General features: G+C 37.8%; 2 protein-coding genes and 1 pseudogene across 3 annotated transcripts in view; 1 reads left to right on the top strand and 2 right to left on the bottom strand.

Moving 5' to 3' along the window:
• Window positions 1-19735, bottom strand: part of LOC125836835 (60S ribosomal protein L31-like) — a 23652-nt pseudogene extending 3917 nt beyond the window's left edge.
• The window catches only part of LOC125836845 (putative pentatricopeptide repeat-containing protein At1g74580), a 127646-nt gene that overhangs the window by 62054 nt on the left and 44858 nt on the right, over window positions 1-20734 (bottom strand). The gene's annotated exons all lie outside the window — the stretch shown is intronic.
• Window positions 1-20734, top strand: part of LOC125836847 (glutathione S-transferase U9-like) — a 60037-nt gene that overhangs the window by 8041 nt on the left and 31262 nt on the right. The gene's annotated exons all lie outside the window — the stretch shown is intronic.

Raw genomic sequence — 20734 nt, 5'->3', positions numbered from 1 at the left:
CTGAAAGAAATGCAGAAAAGGGCATCTACGGAGGTGATCTACGGACCGTATGTCCATTGACGCTCCGTAGATGGTGGTCGTAGATCAGAAGCCAAGGCATAGAAGGCAAATCAGGGAAATCTGATCAAGTGTGGAACCACGGTGACCATTGACGGTCCGTAGATTGATCTACAGACCGTACTGTTGATTCGTAGATTAATACCGCGAGGATTCCAGTACCTTATTTTTTAAGATTCTAAGTGTGGAGCTACGGAAGGGGATTGACGGATCGTAGATCGATCTATGGTCCGTACTATAGTTTCGTCGTTTGCTTTAGAGAAGCTGATTTTTGGAAGTTGAAATATTTTCTAAGTCCTGGCTGACGGAAGGGACTCACGGACCATAGATCCATTGACGGTCCGTGAGTCAGTCTCGTGGAATGAAGACGCGTGCATGTAACAATTTTTCCTTATTTTGTTTCCCTTTTAATTTAGGACTTGTTTTCTATAAATAGGGCATATAAACCTCGTTTTTGGGGGTTAGACATTATTATTCTATTCTAGTTCTTGACTTGGGAGATTAACTTGCAACTTTAGCAATTATTAATTTCCTAAGATCGTTTTGAAGAATTTTGAGTTGCAATTCAAGTTGAATTTCTGGGTTTATTACTCTTTGTACGTAAGTTGATAATTATTTCATCTAAAACAATGAATTGTGTTCATATGATTATGGGCAACTAAACTCCACAACTAGGGTTATGGGAACCATGAGCAATTAACAAAGTATTAATAGTAAATAAGCAATTCTTGAATAGTGTGTTGCATGCATTGATAATTCTTTCGTTTAGAAGTCTTTTTAGCGGTTGCAAACGTTAGAACTTGTCTTGTTGCTACTTGCCGGACCAAGGAGGTAATCAACAAGAAAAGAATTATCAACATAGATTTAGTGTGATACTATCTAATAGGCTAGTGTCGATTGGTGCGAAGTAATAACTAAGTCAAACATTGATTATGATGTCTAATATGAAGTAAAGGTAAGGGTTAGTAAATTACACACACGTAGCCGGACCAAGGTGCGGGGTGAAATTCTCTAGATGCCGGACCAAGGATTTAGAGATACCTAACTTATCACTTTGCATGTAGTGCATTAGGAAAGGATTGCTATTACTAAGATTACTGCGGTATGAGCTTGTGGGGAACACGTATACCCTAGTTATTTCACTCATCTTGATAACAACCAAAACTGACTTTTGATTATTAATTATTTATTGAATTCTTACAATTTGTTTCACAAACCCCCCCCCCCCCCCTTTTAATTACTTGTTTCTGGAAGTAATTTGACTAATTGAATATAATTATTGGTTAAAGTAAAGTCTAAACCATTTTCCTCGTGGGATCGACCCCAACCTACAAGTTGGGTTCTTTACTTGATAACGATCTCTTATGCTTCTTTAGGGAGGTGTAATTTGAGCGTATCAATCTGATAAAGTTGAAGAATTAGATAGTGAAAAAAATAGTGAAGCTCTTAATAATTCTCCATCCCAATCTTCAGTTTCAGCTAGAAAAAAAGTTTTGGGGAAGAAAATAAAATATTCTTCGTCTCAATTGGAAATCAATCAAAAGATGAGTGTTGCTTTGGAGTTATTGATTAAAAAAAATAGTGCACCTACATTTGAAGAATGTATGGAAAAATTAGATGGACTAGGATGGGAAGAACCATTATACATTACAACTGTTAGTATATTTTGTGAAAGTGACAGCTACAAAAAAGCATGGATGACGCTAGACGTTCACAAGTTAAAGAATTGGATTAACGTTATTGAAATTTTTTTAGGAATTCTTTAGTTTTTCTAATTAGCTAAAGTATATGTTAGGCATTGATAAAGTGATACCTTATTTATTATTTTTCGACTAGTATTATCATACTTATTGAACTTTTTGATATTATATTGTGCCTATAAAATATTTTTATTCTTGATTTTTTTTATGTTATTTTTTGTTATTATGATTATGCTTTGTGGTTAATTTTTTTATAATTATGTGGATTTTTATGTTAATCAAATACACAACGTATTATGCTTATTATTGTGTATAGTTCATTATTTTTGTTAAAACAGTTTAGAGATGGACAATGAAGATCAAATATTTTGGTTGATGAGCTTGTATTTGTGTAGAAAACGTCTTAGACTCAAGAATGTTCAAAGAAATAAAGACTTAACATCATCTTTATCTGGTCAGGATTACACACTGGAATTATTGTCTGGTTCTAGTCGACAATGTTTGGAGTTGATGCGCATGTCTCGTGATGCATATGTGCGACTGCGTCAATATTTTAGACATAATGAATGGCTCATAGATAGTAAATATGTATCCGTCGAAGAAAAAATAGAAATATTTTTATGTATTATAGGGCATAATGAGCATTTTGTGGTTATCAAGAGAAGATTTCAACATTCTTCGCAAACCATTCACAAATATTTTCATGAGGTTCTTGAAGCAATGATGAAATTTGCGAAAGAGATGATATCATCTACATCGTCCAATTCAAATTCAAATATTTCAAGTGCTCAACAAAGATTACGCAGAATTTTTAAGGTATTATATTTCATGTTATCATTGTAGAATTTTATTTAAATTTTTTGGTAACTTCTAATATTTATATATTTATTTGTAGGGAGCATTAGGTGCACTTGATGGGACATTAGTGCATGCAGTTGTTCCAGCTAATCAACAAATCATGTATAGAGGAAGAGGAAAAGGTAAATGTTATCAAAATGTTCTAGGTATATGCGATTTTAACATGATCTTCACTTATGTTTATGCTGGATGGGAAGGCGTAGCACATGACGCACGAGTTCTAACGGAGATTGTATCTAATCCAAATAATGGCTTTCCATTTCCCCCTCCTAGTAAGATATACAAGTTAAATTATTATGAAATAATGTTTAGCTCTTTTTGTGATTATTTGAACATTATTTTAATGACAGATAAGTACTATCTATGTGATGCGGCATATCCAAACACTCAAGGATTTCTAGCACCATATCGTAACGTTCGATATTGATTAGAAGACTATCTTAGGCGTCCTATTAATAAGGAGGAAAAATTTAATCATGGTCATGCACAACTCAGAAATGTTATAGAACGTGCTTATGGAGTTCTTAAAGCAAGATTTCCTATATTGGATAAGATGCCTCCATATTCTATTGATGTTCAAAGAGATGTTATTGCATGTTTTGCAGTTCATAATTTTATCAGGAAGGAGCGTATAAATGATGACCTTTTTAATCAATACGATTCACCTCAATTAATATTTGACGAGGAAGAAGGAGAACACGAAGAAGTGTTGGATGAAACAAATGGACCTGGTTGGACAACTGCAGACTCACAGATAATGAGTAATATGCGTGAAGAACTTGCACTTCAACTAATGCAAAGAAGAGGAAATACTTGAGAGTATTATATTTTCATCATTTGACACGTTTTATAATATTTGAACATTAGAATTTGATCATACTATTTTATAGGTAATTATTAAATTATCTTATATCTGATCAATTGAATCGGAAAAAGATTTGATTAGTTGAGTAATTCTTTTTTTATGAAGAGATGTTTATGTTGAATTCTTAAAAATATTCATTATACAATAAATTTTACTTGCATATCATATAATTTTTTAAAAAAAAATCAAATGTAAACATTTAAAACTTTTTTTGATCAAAAGTAATATGTTTTGTTTGAAATGAATTTTTTATAATATTTTAATAATATATTGTTCAATTTCACATGCACATTCAGATATTCAAAACAAATAATATTAATTATTTAGTGTTCAGATTTAGAGACTACATCTTAATATTCAGATGTGTTTTCAGATTAAAACACCAAGATCTTAATGCAAATCTTAATATTCAGATATGTATTCAGATTCAGACTTCTTAATCTTAATGGAAACAAATGAGGTCTTAGATGACCTCCTAAGGGTTTTTAGGACTAAAATACCCTTAAAGAAATATTAAAATGAGCTGGGAGTTGGAATAATTTTTCACCAGGCAGTGAGGTCTGTAATGGCTCAGTAACAAGAAGCCAACGCGGAGCCATCGCGGAGCTGCTGCCAGGTTTGAGCGTCGTTAGTAAATCAGTCATAACTTTTTACTCAGAGATCGGAATTTAGCAAACTCGGTGTCGTTGAAAAGAGGACTCGAAGGGATTTAATTTTATCTCATTTAGCTCACCTAACTCATCTTGTACTAGGAGTTATGGTCGTTTGAAGTTGACCCAAAACTTAAGAAACACTTAGGAATAACTTGAATGAACTCTCTTTAGTTCTTCTTGGAACTCAAGGTGCTACATCTACTGACCTTAATACTCAAGAAATTTTAAATTCCTAGCAAAAATCTCACTCACTACGAAGAACGGTTCGAGTCTTAGCTCAAAAAATTTCAAGGGTGTTACAATATCTCCCCCTTGGGATCATTCGTCCTCGAATGATGACTGGAGTGGGAAGAGAATGGGATTACTCTTACTAAGTTTTGATTCTAATGGTATGCTCTTACTATATTCAAGCTTAACCCAAATCCTTAAGTTCAGATTATATACCTCTCTACACGAAATCTCATCCCAAGACTATTACTCTTAACCACCACATTGGGCTCATATCAAAAACCACCTAATGTTTAACAACACCACATTCAAGCTTAGTACTCTAAAAACTCCATTTTTTTAGAAGGACCTCTAAAAAGATATTCCCCAAGCTCTTTGTAACTTATTACTATCTTACTCTCAAACACTTCACTTGATTTCTCATCTCGCCATCTTCCCCTTAGGTCTAGAGCTAACACTTGAAAGCTATGGACCTATTCCACATTGACAACTCAATTATGCTATCTAGGCACACACGGAAAATCATAACTTAATTGGAACCTCATCTGGTAACATACCATCTCGGCACACCTCTTAATGCTCTTGTTACTCTTGTGACTTAGCCACACTTCACTGCCTTTATCTAAACATTAGGGTGTCTCACTTGTACCACTCATATCTATTGCAGCTAATAACCTCAATTCCTCACATACTCTATGTCAAGTCTTCTAGATGAAATCTTAAGACTAACAACATCACCCTCATGTTGCCATTCCTTTGATCGTGACACTCATCTCGAATTCAAGCTTAATACTTATGACTAAACCCGAATATCAATATGACTGCCCGCTTACTTTACTAACTTACAACTATTAGATACGAATTCAAAAACACTCGTCCACTAGGACCTTATGACAAATAGCCAACCCTCACCTCTTAGTATTCATACTTACAATTTACTATCACATTTCCCTTCACAACTTGAGTACTATTCACTCATTCACTATACATCAATGCCTAATTAGTTCTATAACACTTTGAATACTATGGGGTCTCCCTCAAAATAATAAGCCTAGGTTAGATCTATCACCTCATGAATATTCTTGCTCTTCTATTCAATACTTACACCTGGTCATTACCTACACAATGACACTTCATCACAAACTCCTTTCTAGCTACAACAAACTTTACCTCCTATGATGGAATCTTCACAACTCATCACTTCTTCATCCACCCATAAGGGAAACTCCTCATTACTAACTTACTAGGTACTTGACTATAGTAACATAGCTTGTCAAAACACCATCTCTCTTACTTAGATTACTAAACCTCTTCATACTTTCCTCTAACTTTGGGCTCTTTCACTGCTACTTCTCATGATCTCGTAGCTTATGCTACCTTTTTCAGGTGAAAATCTTACCTAAGCTCTAAATGTACCTCCTCATAAGGATCTCAGCTAAAACAAGGCTTAGGGAAAAGAGTACAACTCGCTTTTAGCTTAACGCACGATTCACATGAATATGGGTGCCTTACTCAGAAATTGAACACTTAACTTATTCTTGAGCATCTCGCAAGCCCCTCTAGAGTCTCATGACTTTCTCAAGAATCTTGCTAAGAACAACTCATTCATAAGGATCTTTGACTTTACTTTTCCACCACCTTTAGTATGAAGGGTAGTCGAATGATTATGAGAAACGCACGAGCATGAATAAATCTCTATGAATTATCTCTATTCCATGATTAAAAGAATGAAAGAAGGGAAAATTTCTTAAATGTCCATAGTCCCTCGTTTATAGAAATGGGGCCCTCACAATCATAAACAAGATCTTACGGACACGGCTTCATAGACACCCTAGGACACTTGAACTCTGTGCTCTGATACCAAGATTGTCACGACCCGAGTCTACACCCTGGACGTGGCCGAAACTCAAGAACTATTGTTGGTTCCCAAGCGAACCCTTATCCTGGCTGACTACAAGCGGAAGACTAACTTAAGCATGCAAAAGCTAAAAACTGAATAAAATTCAATAAACTCAACTTTTCAAAACTTTAACTCAAATGAACAACTTAGAATAAAAATAATATATTCAACTCGTCATAAAATAGGCAACTTAAGACTATAAAACATTTAATAAAATAAATGAATAATACAGACTTCTCAACTATACTAACTATGTATGAAGCCTCTAGATGGTAAAGATGGAAGTCGGGACAAGACCCACGACATCCTGACTAAAATGAAAAGTAAATGATATCCTCCGGAAAAAAGGAAGCTCACCATAGCTAACTCGAACTTTCGAAAGAATCAACGAACCTCATGTTGATGATCCTGAATACCTGTGTCTGCATCATGAGAAGATGCAGGTCAATAGGCACAGTACGTGGAATGTACGAGCATGTAAGAGGAATTCTAAAGTATAAAGATAAGCTTGAAACTTGATAAAAAAAGAGCATACTTACCTCTTCTCAAACTTACTCAACTCAAGGAATACTCAAGGATACTCAAAACTACTCAAACTTACTCAACTCAGAACTACTCACGGATACGATACTCAACTCAGAGATTAGATACTCAACTCAAAGATATGATACTCAACTCAAAGATATGATATTCGACTCTGGGTACTCAACTCTGGATACTCAACTCAATAACAAACTCAACTTTACTTATATAATAAAGTAATATAGTTTATGTGGGAGATTCTCTAACTGAAAACCACCACTATGAGCCTAAGTGATGGTACAACGTTTTACCTCACGCTGCCAAGGACCTTCCTATACCTTGCTGGGGGTATAGAACCTAACTCACTAAGTGGATACACTAGTCTATGCTAAATGCATCTAAAGGAGTCATCTAAAAAGTATGATCCTTTACTATCCATGATGGCTACATGGTTTATGGAGATTTGAGTTAATATGAACTCGCATCCCATATCGGTGCTCAATACTACTCCCAAAATATACTTAGCTCATATGTTTTTAAAACAACTTCTTTCTTTGGTTTGAGATAATTACTCAAAACTTAGCTTAAAAGCTCTCTTGGAATCGGTGTTCCCTTTCTTGGTCAAAACTCTTTTGGAAATCTCAGTTTCTGTGAAAACATTTACTCTTGGGAATACTTAGTTCCCATATATCATTTTAAATAAAATGAACTTTACTCTTACTCTTTACCCAACTTCAAAACTTAAGTCTTAAAACAAAGTTAAAACATTTGTAAAAGACTTCTTAAAAATATGGTTCACGCCGAATTATGGAGTTGAACGACTCAATGCAAAGTTTTCAATAACCATAGATAGACTCAAATACTTGGAACTCAAGAACTTCAATGATACTACTAATTTCAATAATTCTCAACTCTGAGGATTCATGTGGAATTATGAGCATGAACTACTCAAATCAAGGACTCAAAGATACTACTCATCTCAAGACTGATCGACTTATTGTGTTAATGCGGAATTTTGGGCATGAAATATTCAACTCAAGGACTCAAAGATACTTCTCAAAAGGGATTAGGAACTCAACACTTAAAGACTTAGAACTTGAAGATACTTCTCTGAAGGATACTCAACTTACGACGTTCATGCGGAGATATGGGCATGAAACAACTCGACTCGATGATTTGCATAATAATATGGAACTCGTGTATGCGACTCTTCTCATTCTCTGAATTACTTCCTCAAAACTTAGTTCAAATCGATAGTTGATTTCAAGGATTCACAACTAAACTCAGAGGCTTTCTTGAATTCTACTCTTAACTCTCTATTGAATGTGAATTATGAATTCAAGAGTTATGCTTCATGGTATGAAGGATCTTGTAATGATAAAGTAGACTCATGAATACATTCTCCTCACTCGTACTCACTTGCTCAAGTGTTGAAACAAGTTATTAGAAATTATAAAGACTCCTCAAAAGGACTTAAAGGATTTTTTTAGAATGTTCGAAAGAATTCTCAAAAACTTAACGCTTAACTCTACCTTAAACTTGAATTATGGATTCAAGGTTGTGATTTGTGATAGGAAAGATCTCATGATGTTTAGGGTCGATTTTAGATAGCTAAACATGAGAAAAGATATAAAAAAATTACTGCTTGAAAGCTAGTCCGCGACGCGGAGACACATTAAAATAATTGGTCGCGAAACAACTTTTGAGGTTGAGAGGTCTGTGACCTCTCCACGACGCGAAGACAACTTTATGAAATGGGGAGGCATGTCATGCCCCAAACTCGAGGGGCGAAACTAGCTCCTAATGCCAAAACTCAGGCACGAGCCGACCTTGCTGAACCATTTTCTACTAGAGCATGGCAGCCAAACGTAATCAAGAAAATAAACAAGTATATCTCAGCTTAAAATTAAGCCCTCAGCCGGCAAGGCCTCTGTCAACTGATCTATAAAAGAAACATCTACTCCAGGATATTATATAAATAAATAGCCAACTAGCACAGAAGTCCTGATTGGGCCATCGAGGCCACCATGATATCTATACCAAAACTAAAAGTAGGTATATATCAATACAGTACATCAAACAGCTCACAAGCTTCAGCAAACCAACAACATAGGCCAGTATGGCCATAACGTAGCTATACACCCCACACACTAGTCTGCAAGCCTCTAAGAGTAGTAAACATTAGCGGGACAGGGCCCTAGACTACCCAAAAAGATATATACACCAAAAGGTAATAAATCTCCCAACTCTGGCAGCTCCGGAGGAAAGGGGCTAGCCAACCGGATAAAAGTCAATCCTGCTGTTGAGGAGGTCTACTCAGTCGTCTGTCAGGACCTGCATGCATGAATGCAGCTCCCCCAAGGCAATGGGGCGTCAGTACAAAATAATGTACAGAGTATGAAAGGCAATAGACTATGAGGAGGTATCCTGATATACTAGAATAATCTGATAAATAAATCAAGGATAAGATAAGTGTACTGACCTGCTCCTAAATCTAAACTTATCAAAAATAATAAAACAACAACCTAACCAAGCCCCCATAAGCTCGGCATGTACAAACAGCACACAAGACCACCTACTCAGGCCCCAAAAAGCCCGAAAGGTGCCAATTAGCACCCCTATCGGTAGTCCCCTAGCCCCGTAGGCAGTCACATAGCCCTCTTAGGCATTAATATAGCCCCATAGGCAGCACATAGCTCTCTTAGGCATCAACATTGCTTATAGACAACTCATAGCCCTCTTAGGCAACAACATGGCCCTATAGGAAGCACATAGTCTTCTTAGGCGTCAATATAGCCCTGTAGGCAACTCATAGCCCTTCTAGGAATCAATATATCCCCGTAGGCAACTCATAGACCTCTTAGGCATCCATATAGCCCTGTAAGCAGAACATAGCCCTTCTAGGCATAGATCATATTCCTGCAGCTAACCACAATAGCCCCAAGGGGAACAATAACAATCCAATCGCTAAAAGCGAGAAATTTAGTTATAAGCAACCTATACAAATAGCCTCTAAGTCGTGTCCAACATAGGGACGCTACTAACTAAATAAGAATCTCGACAAGGGAGGACTATATCAACTCGAGAAGCCAACAATCAACAATAATGGCTACAAGTGTAACAAGGATAACAACCCAATTACATTGCTCCTAAGTTTTAAGGAAACATGTCGTAAGTAGGGAATAGCCTTAACATACCTTTTTCGCTGAATTCACGTGACCTAACAACTTTTACTCATAACTCCCTCGATACTACAACAAGGTAGGACCATAATCAACACATAAAAATAACAGATACCATGACAATACGATAAAAGATATGTATTTACCCTTGTTGTCCCAACACTAAAGTGTGATATGCTACGAAATCAATAAAACAAATTATACCACGATGATGAGCCCAACGCGTAGAACAACTTTCGTCAAGGACTTAAGTCGAGAAAATATATACTTTAGTTGATCCTAGAAATGGGTTTCTCTATTTTTTCTGGATCTTAGCTAAAAATGAAGAAAAGGTTCGAAGAAGAAGATATATGTAAAGTTCCACCGACCTAGGTCCCCACTTCACGTGCCTGCTTGTGCAGTCCCACAAAAACAAAAATATCTCTCTATTCTGAAGTTGTATGAACAAACGGTTTATGCGTTGGAAACTAGACTCGTAGAACTTCGATTCGATAGGTTGTTGGTCCCATAAATCCTTATAGATTGGGAGAAAACCTCCGAGACATTTGACCCAAATTTTAGAGAAATCTTAAAAAAGGAACTTACGATAACTTCCGCCAACTTTTATTTTGCCACTTACTTAACTTCAAAACTTGAGATACAACCCTTGAACACTTAAAATATGACATACCACATCATTTTTAATTTATTACTCACTCTCCTTGTCTTTCCACGGAGATATGAGTTAATTTAGACATTTTGAAAAGTCGAGGTGTTACATCCTTCCCCCCTAAGAAACATTCGTCCTCAAATGAAAAATCAGAGTCACACGGTTCAGTCCTTATGAGTTGCCAAAATTTAGGCAGTGTATCCTTTGTAGATGTCACTGTCCAAGAACCTGAAATGCAAAATTTCTAACCTAGGTGTCTCACATGATAACATAAATAGCTAAGCACTATAGCTCCACCATTACAGTACGAGTAGATATACAACGACAACCACAATAATAATAAGCAATAGTATATATATATATAAAAAAAATCAAATAGGTATCTTACCTTACTGCCCTAATATAAACTGATATGTCATCACCCTGGGGTATGAAACAAGTGAGGATATTTGGACCTCATGTCATCCTCAGCTTCCCAGGTCACCTCTTCTCTATTCTTGTTTCTCCACAATACTTTAGCCGAAGCCACCTCTTTGTTCCTTAATTTACGGACCTGCCGATCTAAAATGGCAACTGGAGTTTCCTCGTAGGACAACTCCTATATGATCTGAACATCCTCAACTGGGACAACCCGAGAAGGGTCTCCTACGCACTTTCGTAGCATCGATACATGGAAAACTGGATGAACAGATTATAGCCCCGAAGGCAATTCTAACTCATAAGCCACTCGTCCTACCCTTCGAAGGATCCGATATGGCCCAATGAATCTTGGACTAAGTTTTTCCTTTTTTCCAAATCACATAACACCCTTCATAGGCGAGACTTTTAAGAATACCCAGTCATCAACACAAAACTCTAAGTCCCTTCATCGCACATCTGAGTATGACTTATGTCGGCTTTGAGCTGTTAGCAACCTCTCCCAAATGAACTTAACTTGCTCCACTGTCTATTATACTAAGTCGGGTCCAATCAACCCTGACTCACCTACCTCGAACCATCCAATGGAGGATCTACATTTTCGCCCATACAAAGCCTCATAAGGTGCCATCCCGATGTGGAATGATAACTATTATTGTATGCGAACTCTATAAGAGGCAAGTGGTCATCCCAACTTCCCTTGAAGTCTAGCGCGCACACCCATAACATATCTTCGAGTGTCAAAATTGTGAGCTCAACCTGGCCATCTGTCTGAGGGTGAAAGGTTGCACTAAGATTAACATGTGTCCCCAGTCCTTTCTGGAAGGACTTCCAGAAGTTGGCGGTGAATTGTGCTCCTCTATCAAAGATAATAGATACTGGGATATCGTGTAGCCTAACAATTTCCCTAATATAGAGCCCTGCATAGTCTTCGGCCGTAAAAGTAGCCCTGACTGGTAAGAAGTGGGTTGATTTTGTTAGTCTATCAACAATTACCCAAATAAAGTCAAACTTGCGACGCGATCGAGGTAACCCTGTAATAAAATCCATATTAATTGCTTCCCACTTCCACAAATGAACGGCTATCTCCTGAACTAGCCCAGTGGATTTTTGGTGCTCAACATTCACCTGTTGGCAGTTAGGACATTATGCCACAAACTCAGCAACGTCCTTTTTCATCCCGTCCCACCAATAGATCTCCTTAATATCATGGTACATCTTCGTCGAACCAGGGTGAATAGAATAACGGGAATGATGTGCCTTTTCCATAATCCGATGCGGAAGCCCTGCAACATTCGGAACACACAATCGACCACTATATATAAGGACTCCATCTCCTTATTGATTCTGAGCCTTGGCTCTGAGCTGCTCTAAGCTAGGATCCTCTTGTTGCCGTGATTTTACTTCTACAACTAGAGATGATACAGTTGTGTCCTGAATTATTACCCCACTATCTTCTGCCTCTAATAATCTAACTCCCAAGCTAGCTAACTGATGAAGCTCTCGCGCTAGCTCACGCTTCTCAACATCTAAATATGATAAACTACACATAGATCTTCGACTGAGGGTATCAGCTACCACATTCGCCTTTCCTAGATGATATAAAATGTCCACGTCGTAGTCTTTCAGTAACTCAAGCCATCGACGTTGTCGCAGATTTAACTCCTTCTGTCTAAATATATATTGAAGGCTTTTATGATCTGTGAAGATGTCAACATGAATGCCATACAAATAGTGTCTCCAGATCTTTAGCGCATGCACAACTGCAGCCAACTCTAAATCGTGGGTCGGATAATTCTTTTCATGCTTTCTCAACTGCCTTGAAGCATATGTGATAACCTTACCATGTTGCATTAGAACACATCCAACCCAACACCAGAAGCATCACAATACACCGCATAGCCTTCTGAACCATCTGGCTATGCAAGAACTGGTGCTGATGTCAACCTGTCCTTCAACTCCTGGAAACTATGCTCGCAAGCCTCAGTCCACTGGAACTTAGCTGCTTTTTGAGTCAGCTTCGTTAATGGGGCTGAAATTGAAGAAAACCCCTCTACAAACCTTATGTAGTACCCAGCTAACCCTAAGAAACTACGAACCTCAGTCGGAGTCATGGGTCTGGGCCAAGTCTTTACGATCTCAATCTTTTGTGTATCAACTATAATGCCTGCATTTGATACAATATGGCCTAAGAAAGCTACATAGTCCAACCAGAACTCAGACTTAGAAAACTTTGCATAAAATTCTTGGTCTCGAAGAACCTGAAGGACTGCTCGCAGATGATTTGCATGCTCATCTTTTGAACGTGAATACACCAAAATATCATCAATAAATACAATCACAAACAAGTCTAGATACTGCCTAAATATACTATTCATCAGGTCCATGAAAACTGCTGGGGCATTAGTTAATCGAAAATACATTACCTAGACGTGTCCATATCTAGTTCTAAAAGTTGTTTTTGGAACATCTTTCTCCCGAACTCGTATCTGGTGGTACCCTGATCTTAAATCAATCTTAGAGAAACACTTAGCACCTTGTAACTGATCAAACAAGTCATCTATCCTTGGAAAGGGATACTTATTCTTTATAGTTGCCTTATTCAGCTGTCGGTAATCGATACACATTCTTAGTGAGCCATCTTTCTTCCTTACGAACAACACTGATGCACCCCATAGTGAAGCACTAGGCCTAATAAAGCCTTTATCCAGCAAGTCTTTCAGTTGATCCTTCAACTCATTTAGCTCAATAGGAGCCATTCTATAAGGATGGATAGATATGGGTTGTGTACTTGGTAGCATATCGATAGCAAAATCAATTTCTCATTCTGGAGGGATACCAAGGAGTTCGTTTGGAAATACATCTAGAAACTCATTAACTACCGGAATAAACTAAAGAGTCGGTGGTTCTGCATCTATATCATGAACGTGAACAAGATGATAAATACAACCCTTGGTAATCATCCTCCTCGCCTTAAGATAGGAAATAAACCTACCTTTCGGCGTTGTTGTATCGCCTTTCCATTCCCGAACTGCCTCTCCTGGAAAATGGAATCTAACAATCTTTGTCCGGTACTCAACATTAGTATAACAAGACGCTAACCAGTCCATACCCATAATGATGTCGAAATCGACCATCTCTAACTCTACGAGATCTACAGAGGTCTGATGGTCGATAATTTCTACTGTACAACCTCGATAGACTCTCCTGGCAACAATAGACTCACCAATTGGTGTAGATACAATAAAGGGTCGATATAATGACTCTCCTACTACACATAACTTCCCCGCAATAAATGGAGTAACATAAGACAAAGTAGATCCAGGATCTATCAAAGCATAAACACAATGGGAGCAAACAATCAATGTACATGTCACAACATCTGGTGATGACTTTAACTCATGTCGGCCGATTAATGAATATGTACGGTTCTGTCCACTACCAGAACTAGATGCTCCCTCTCTGCCTCCGCCTCTACCTCTACGTGCTAAAGTCTGGGGTCCACGCCCTGTAGACTGTGCTGATGAGGATGAACCTACTGCTGACCTAGTCGACTGACCTATACCACCCTGACCTATGGTAGGGAAGTTTATCCACCCATGCCCCTCCTGTCCACAAGAATAACAACCAGTGGAACCCTGTTTGCACCTCCCAAAATGCATCATACTGCAAGTAGCGCAACGCGACGGGGTTGTCCTAGCGTGGCTGAACCCCTCTACTGCTACGAGCCTGATGCTTGTGAACCCTCACCTGGGCCTGACTGTTCCTGGCGATCAAATCTACTACCTTGGAACTGTTGTGATGGAGGTCTAGGTGGCCTAATAGAATATCTGGGTTTGGGACCACCTGAAAATCTCCCTGCGAACCAGCGGGCCTAGCCCTCTTCTGTATCTCTCTCTCAACCCTATCACTCGTATACTATAGATGTCGGCGATCCTCTATGCCCTGTGCAAAGGCCTGAATCCGCAAGATATCCATATTATTATTTAGCGCAGCGGTAGAACAAGCCTCGATATAGTCTGAGTCAAGCCCTCCCACAAATCTATGCACCCTGTCATGCATCGTACCAACAAATGCTGGTGCATATCTAGCCAATGAATCAAATCTTAGCCCGTACTCTCGGACACTCATGCCACCCTGTCGGAGGTTCAGAAATTGGTCCACCCGGCCATTCCTAATCTCTCGAGGCAAATAGTGATTTATGAAAGCTTCTATAAAGCTATCCCAAGTGGGTAGAGATGTATCTTTTCCCCTAGATCTCTCCCAACTTTCACACCACAATACTGCAACATCACGCAATCGAAATGCTGCTAACTCAACTAACTCAGTCACTGAGGCATGAATGACTCTGAAGATCATATGAAGCTGATCAACAAAGTGTTGAGGGTCTTCTCTGTGATCTGTCCCTGTAAATTGTGAAGGATTCAAGGCAAGAAATTCACGAACTCTCGAACTTCCAGGCCTTTAGAAGGTCTGGCAACATCTAGCGCAACTGGTTGGCACTGGGCAGCTACTAACTGTGCTAACATACATACTGCACTCTTGAAATCCTGATCAGATGGAATAGGAGGAACTAGAGGTGGTACAGTTGGTGGAGCCGAAAGTCCTGTAGCCCTCGGAGGCTCCTGAAGCTATGGAGAAGCTATAGGGGGCTGAGAATATGTCTCCCCCTGGGTCTCACAATAGGCTACCTCCACATATAGTACCTTGACGGTACCCTCGCTTGCAATTATACCTAGCCCCTAGCTAGTTATGGTATGTCTAGTGTCAGTCATCTCTATCTGCATACAAGTATCAATTATAAGCCAGAAACCTCAACCCTTAAGACACCGCTCTATAGCACGAGGTGAGAAAAAGAAGGATAGTCATTTTAACTTATCTGGTAGCTTCTTGCTTATCGGATGTGGTGCACAACACATTTATAAACAAGTCTCTACTAGACATGGCTTGCAGACTCCCTAGGAAACGACGTTGCTCTGATACCAAGTTTGTCACGCCCCAAACTCGAGGAGCGCAACTGGCTCCTAATGCCAAAACTCAGGCCTGAGTCGACCCTGCTGAACCATTTTCTACTACCGCATGGCAGCCACACGCAATCAAGAAAATAAACAAGTATATCTCGGCTTAAAATTAAGCCATCGGCCGGCAAGACCCCTATCAACTCATCTATAAAAGAAACAGCTACTTCCAGGAGATCATATAAATAAATAGCCAACTAGCACAGAAGTCCTGATTGGGTCGTCCAGGCCACCATGACATCTATACCAAAACTAAAAGCAGGTATCTATCAATACAATACATCAAACAGCTCATAAGCTTCAGGAAACCAACAACATAGGCCAGTATGTCCATAACGTAGCTATACACCCAACACACTAGTCTGCAAGCCTCTAAGAGTAGTAAAGATTAGCAGGACATGGCCCCAGCCTACCCACAAAGATACATACAACAAAAGGTAACAAACCTCCCAACTCTAGCAGCTCCGGAGGAAAGGGGCTAGCCAACCGGATGAAAGTCAATCCTGTTGCTGAGGAGGTCTACTCGGTCGTCTGTCAGGACCTGCATGCATGAATACAGCGCCCCCAAGGCAGTGGGGCGTCAATACAAAATAATGTACATAGTATGAAAGGCAATAGAATATGAGGAGGTATCCTGATATACTAGAATAATCTGATAAATACATCAAGGATAAGATAAGTGTACTGACCTACTCCTAAATCTAAACTTATCAAAAATAATAAAACAACAATCTAACCAAGCCCCCATAAGCTCGGTAGGTACAAACAGCACACAAGACCACCTACTCAAGCCCCCATAAGCCCGGAAGGTGCCAATCAGCACCCCTATCGGTAGTCCCCTAGCCCCGTAGGCAGTCACATAGCCCTCTTAGGCATTAATATAGCCCCGTAGGTAGCACATAGATTCTTAGGCATCAACATTGCTTATAGACAACTCATAGCCCTCTTAGGCAACAACATGGCCCTATAGGAAGCACATAGCCTTCTTAGGCGTCAATATAGCTCTGTAGGCAACTCATAGCCCTTCTAGGCATCAATATAGCCCCGTAGGCAACTCATAGACCTCTTAGGCATCCATATAGCCCTGTAGGCAGAACATAGCGCTTCTAGGCATAGATCACATTCCTACAGCTAACCACAATAGCCCCAAGGGCAACAATAACAACCCAATCGCTAAAAGCGAGCAATTTAGTTATAAGCAACCTATACAAATAGCCTCTAAGTCGTGTCCAACATAGGGACGCTACTAACTGAATAAGAATCCCGACAAGGGAGGATTATATCAACTCGAGCAGCCAACAATCAACAATAATGGCTACAAGTGTAACAAGGATAACAACCCAATTACATTGCTCCTAAGCTTTAAGGAAACATGTCGTAAGTAGGGAATAGCCTTAACATACCTTTTTCGCTAAATTCACGTGGCCTAACGACTTTTACTCATAACTCCCTCGATACTACAACAAGCTAGGACCATAATCAACACACAAAAATAAAAGATACCATGACAATACGATAAAATATATGTATTTCGTCGCAAATTGCTATTTGCTGCTTATAAAAGCTAGAGTCAATGAAAGAAGGGTCTTACCTCGATCTTAAGGTCGTAATACGCCTCAAAACCTTAAATATATTCAAACCCTTGTTGTCCCAACACTAAAGTGTGATATTCTATGAAATCGATAAAACAAATTATACCACGCTGATGAGCCCAACGCATAGAACAATTTTCGTCAAGGACTTAAGTCGAGAAAATCTATACTTTAGTTGATCCTAGAAATGGGTTTCTCTATTTTTTTCTGGTTCTTAGCTAAAAATGAAGAAAAGGTTCGAAGAAGAAGATATATGTAAAGTTCCACCGACCTAGGGGCTCACCTCACGTGCTTGCTTGCGCCGTCCCACGAAAATGCAAATATCTCTCTCTTCAAAAGTCATATGAACAAACGGTTTAATGCGTTGGAAACTAGATTCATAAAACTTCGATTCAATAGGTCGTGGGTCCCATAACTCTGTACAGATTGCAAGAAAACCTCCAAGATATTTGACCCAAATTTCAGACAAATCTTAAAAAAGGAACTTACGATAACTTCCGCCAACTTTTATTTTGCCACTTACTTAACTTCAAAACTTGAGATACAACCCTTGAACACTTAAAATATGACATACCACATCATTTTTAATTTATTACTCACCCTCCTTGTCTTTCCACGAAGATACGAGTTAATTTAGACGTTTTGAAAAGTCGGGGTGGTACAAGGCAGGTCCGCGACGCGGAGCCAAATGCCAGATTTGCTCGACTTTTCTCTTCTTCATTTTCTAACCCCAAATCGCCTAAATTCGATTCTTTTGCTCAACTTTTCTTTAGATTCAGATAACCATCACATGTACACAAGAATCTAACTCAAAACTACTTTATAAATCGAAACAATAATCTCAAGAATTCCTAAATCTCAGCTTAATTCAAGAATGAAAGCAAATTCAAAAACACATATCAATAACATTAGATTTTCAACTTTCTAGAACGAACTTAACGCTGAAATTTACATGATTGGCGTGTGGATGAACAAACCCAACACTATGGAAGCTTACATACCTGAAAGAACCATCTTCTTGAAGATGTTGAAGGAAAATCTTGAAAGATGAACCCTAGCCTTAGCTTTTCTTGAATTTCTTGAGCGTATAATCTTTGAAGTGGATGAGAGGATTTTTTATTTAAGAAAACTGATTTTCTACTCGCTTAGGGCAATTTAGATGACCTCCTAAGGGTTTTTAGGACTAAAATACCCTTAAAGAAATAATTAAAACCAGCTGGGAGTCGGAATAATTTTTCACCAGGCAGTGAGGTCCGTATTGGCTCCGTAACGCAAAGCCATCGCGGAGCTGCTGCCAGGTTTGTGCGTCGTTAGTAAATTAGTCATAATTTTTTACTCAAAGCTCGGAATTTAGCAAACTCGGTGGCATTGGAAAGAGGACTCGAAGGGCTTTTATTTTATATCATGTAGCTCACCTAAATCATCCTATACTAGGAGTTATGGTCGTTTGAAGTTGACCCAAAACTTAAGAAAAACTTAGGAATGACTTGAATGAACTCTCTTTAGTTCTTCTTGGAACTCAAGGTGCCACATCTAGTGACCTTAATACTCAAGAAATTTTAAATTCCTTGCGAAAATCTCACTTGCTACGAAGAACGGTTCGAGTCTTAGCTCAAAAAATTTCTGGGGTGTTACATCTTCCTTCGTCATCATTCTTCTTGCGAGTAATACGAACGCTGAATCTCCTTGGGACACTTGGGATTCAGATGTGCTTGTTCAACTTCACGTCCAATCTGACATCCTTTGCTTTCACAGCAAACTTCCGGATCTCCTTGATGGCTATGGGGGCCTTCTTCTTGAATGTGCAGCCATGCTTGTGGAGGTTGATAGTATACTCCCTCTTTTCTTCCTTTGGTTTTGTCCGACTCCTTTAAGTCTAAACTTACACTTTCTAGGGTTTCAAAGGAGACAAACCTTGTAAATCTATTTATTTTTTCTAATTTTGTTTGCCGGAGAAAATTTTAATACACGTGTCAATGAAAATATATAGGGAAATAAACTCAGCATATATCATTGATAAGGCTATTTACTGTACAAATTAGATAACTTTTGGTACAACTTGATGAAGTGGTGTTCGTACATCAAAACTCTCATTTCTAAATATGAGTAAAGTAAAGTAATATAAGAAAGGAAAGTGCTAAATGGTTAGAATTATGTGGCCATAATTTGGCCAGAAATTGTAAAAAAATTAATTTAACCTTTTTCCTTTTAAAGTAAAATCAAGTCATTATTACTATTATTTCCTAAACTTCTAAAAATATATGTCAACAACAATTATTATGTTTAGTGAGTTAGAATTATTATTAATTGTGTGAAGGAAATTATTTAATGGACTTTATAATGTGGGACCATTACAATCTAACTTCACCTTCTTTTAATTCTTCCTAATTCACACTTTCTTTGTTCCTTTTTTCTTCATCTTTTTTGTCATCCTTTCTCTTTTCTTTTCCATTACATGTAAATTAAATTATACAAATTCTAATTTCATAAGATATGTTTGGATACAGTTTATCAATGATTTTCTAATTTTGAACTTGTAAAATAACATTTATTTATTTATATTATATACAAATCATCCAATTCTAAAATCAAGCAGACAAAAACGATATTTGTTAATATCTAACTTCATAACACAAAATTTGTTGGGGATAATATTACATTTGTTTTCTTTATTTTAATTTCATTATAGTATATTTAATACACTATCATCAATAGTAAAAAATAATATGATTTGCTCTTTTTTCTTCTTATTTTTTTTAAAACAAAGACCACATGGGTCAGGATTTTTATTAAACTAATATAAAATATATACAAATGATGTGGGTTGCCTAACTGAACAGCCCACCTCTTTTTTCACTAATATATTCATTTGAATATATATTTCAAAAAAAAAATACTCATTTGAATATTATATTTCATATTCATCTTTTTTTTTTAAAAATTATGATAAAGATTATTCTTTTCAGATAATAACAAATCTTTATTTAATAAAATTTGTACTTTTATGTGATAAATATAGAAGATAAGTTTCGTGTGATAAATTTAATAGTTAGATGAATTTATGTAATAAAAAATAAGAAAGTAATTTTTCGT

The sequence above is a fragment of the Solanum verrucosum genome, unplaced genomic scaffold (genome assembly GCF_900185275.1).
Source record: "Solanum verrucosum unplaced genomic scaffold, falcon-dt-bn FXZP01000269.1, whole genome shotgun sequence".
NCBI lineage: Eukaryota > Viridiplantae > Streptophyta > Magnoliopsida > Solanales > Solanaceae > Solanum > Solanum verrucosum.
This window is presented reverse-complemented; position numbering and strand designations above follow the sequence as displayed.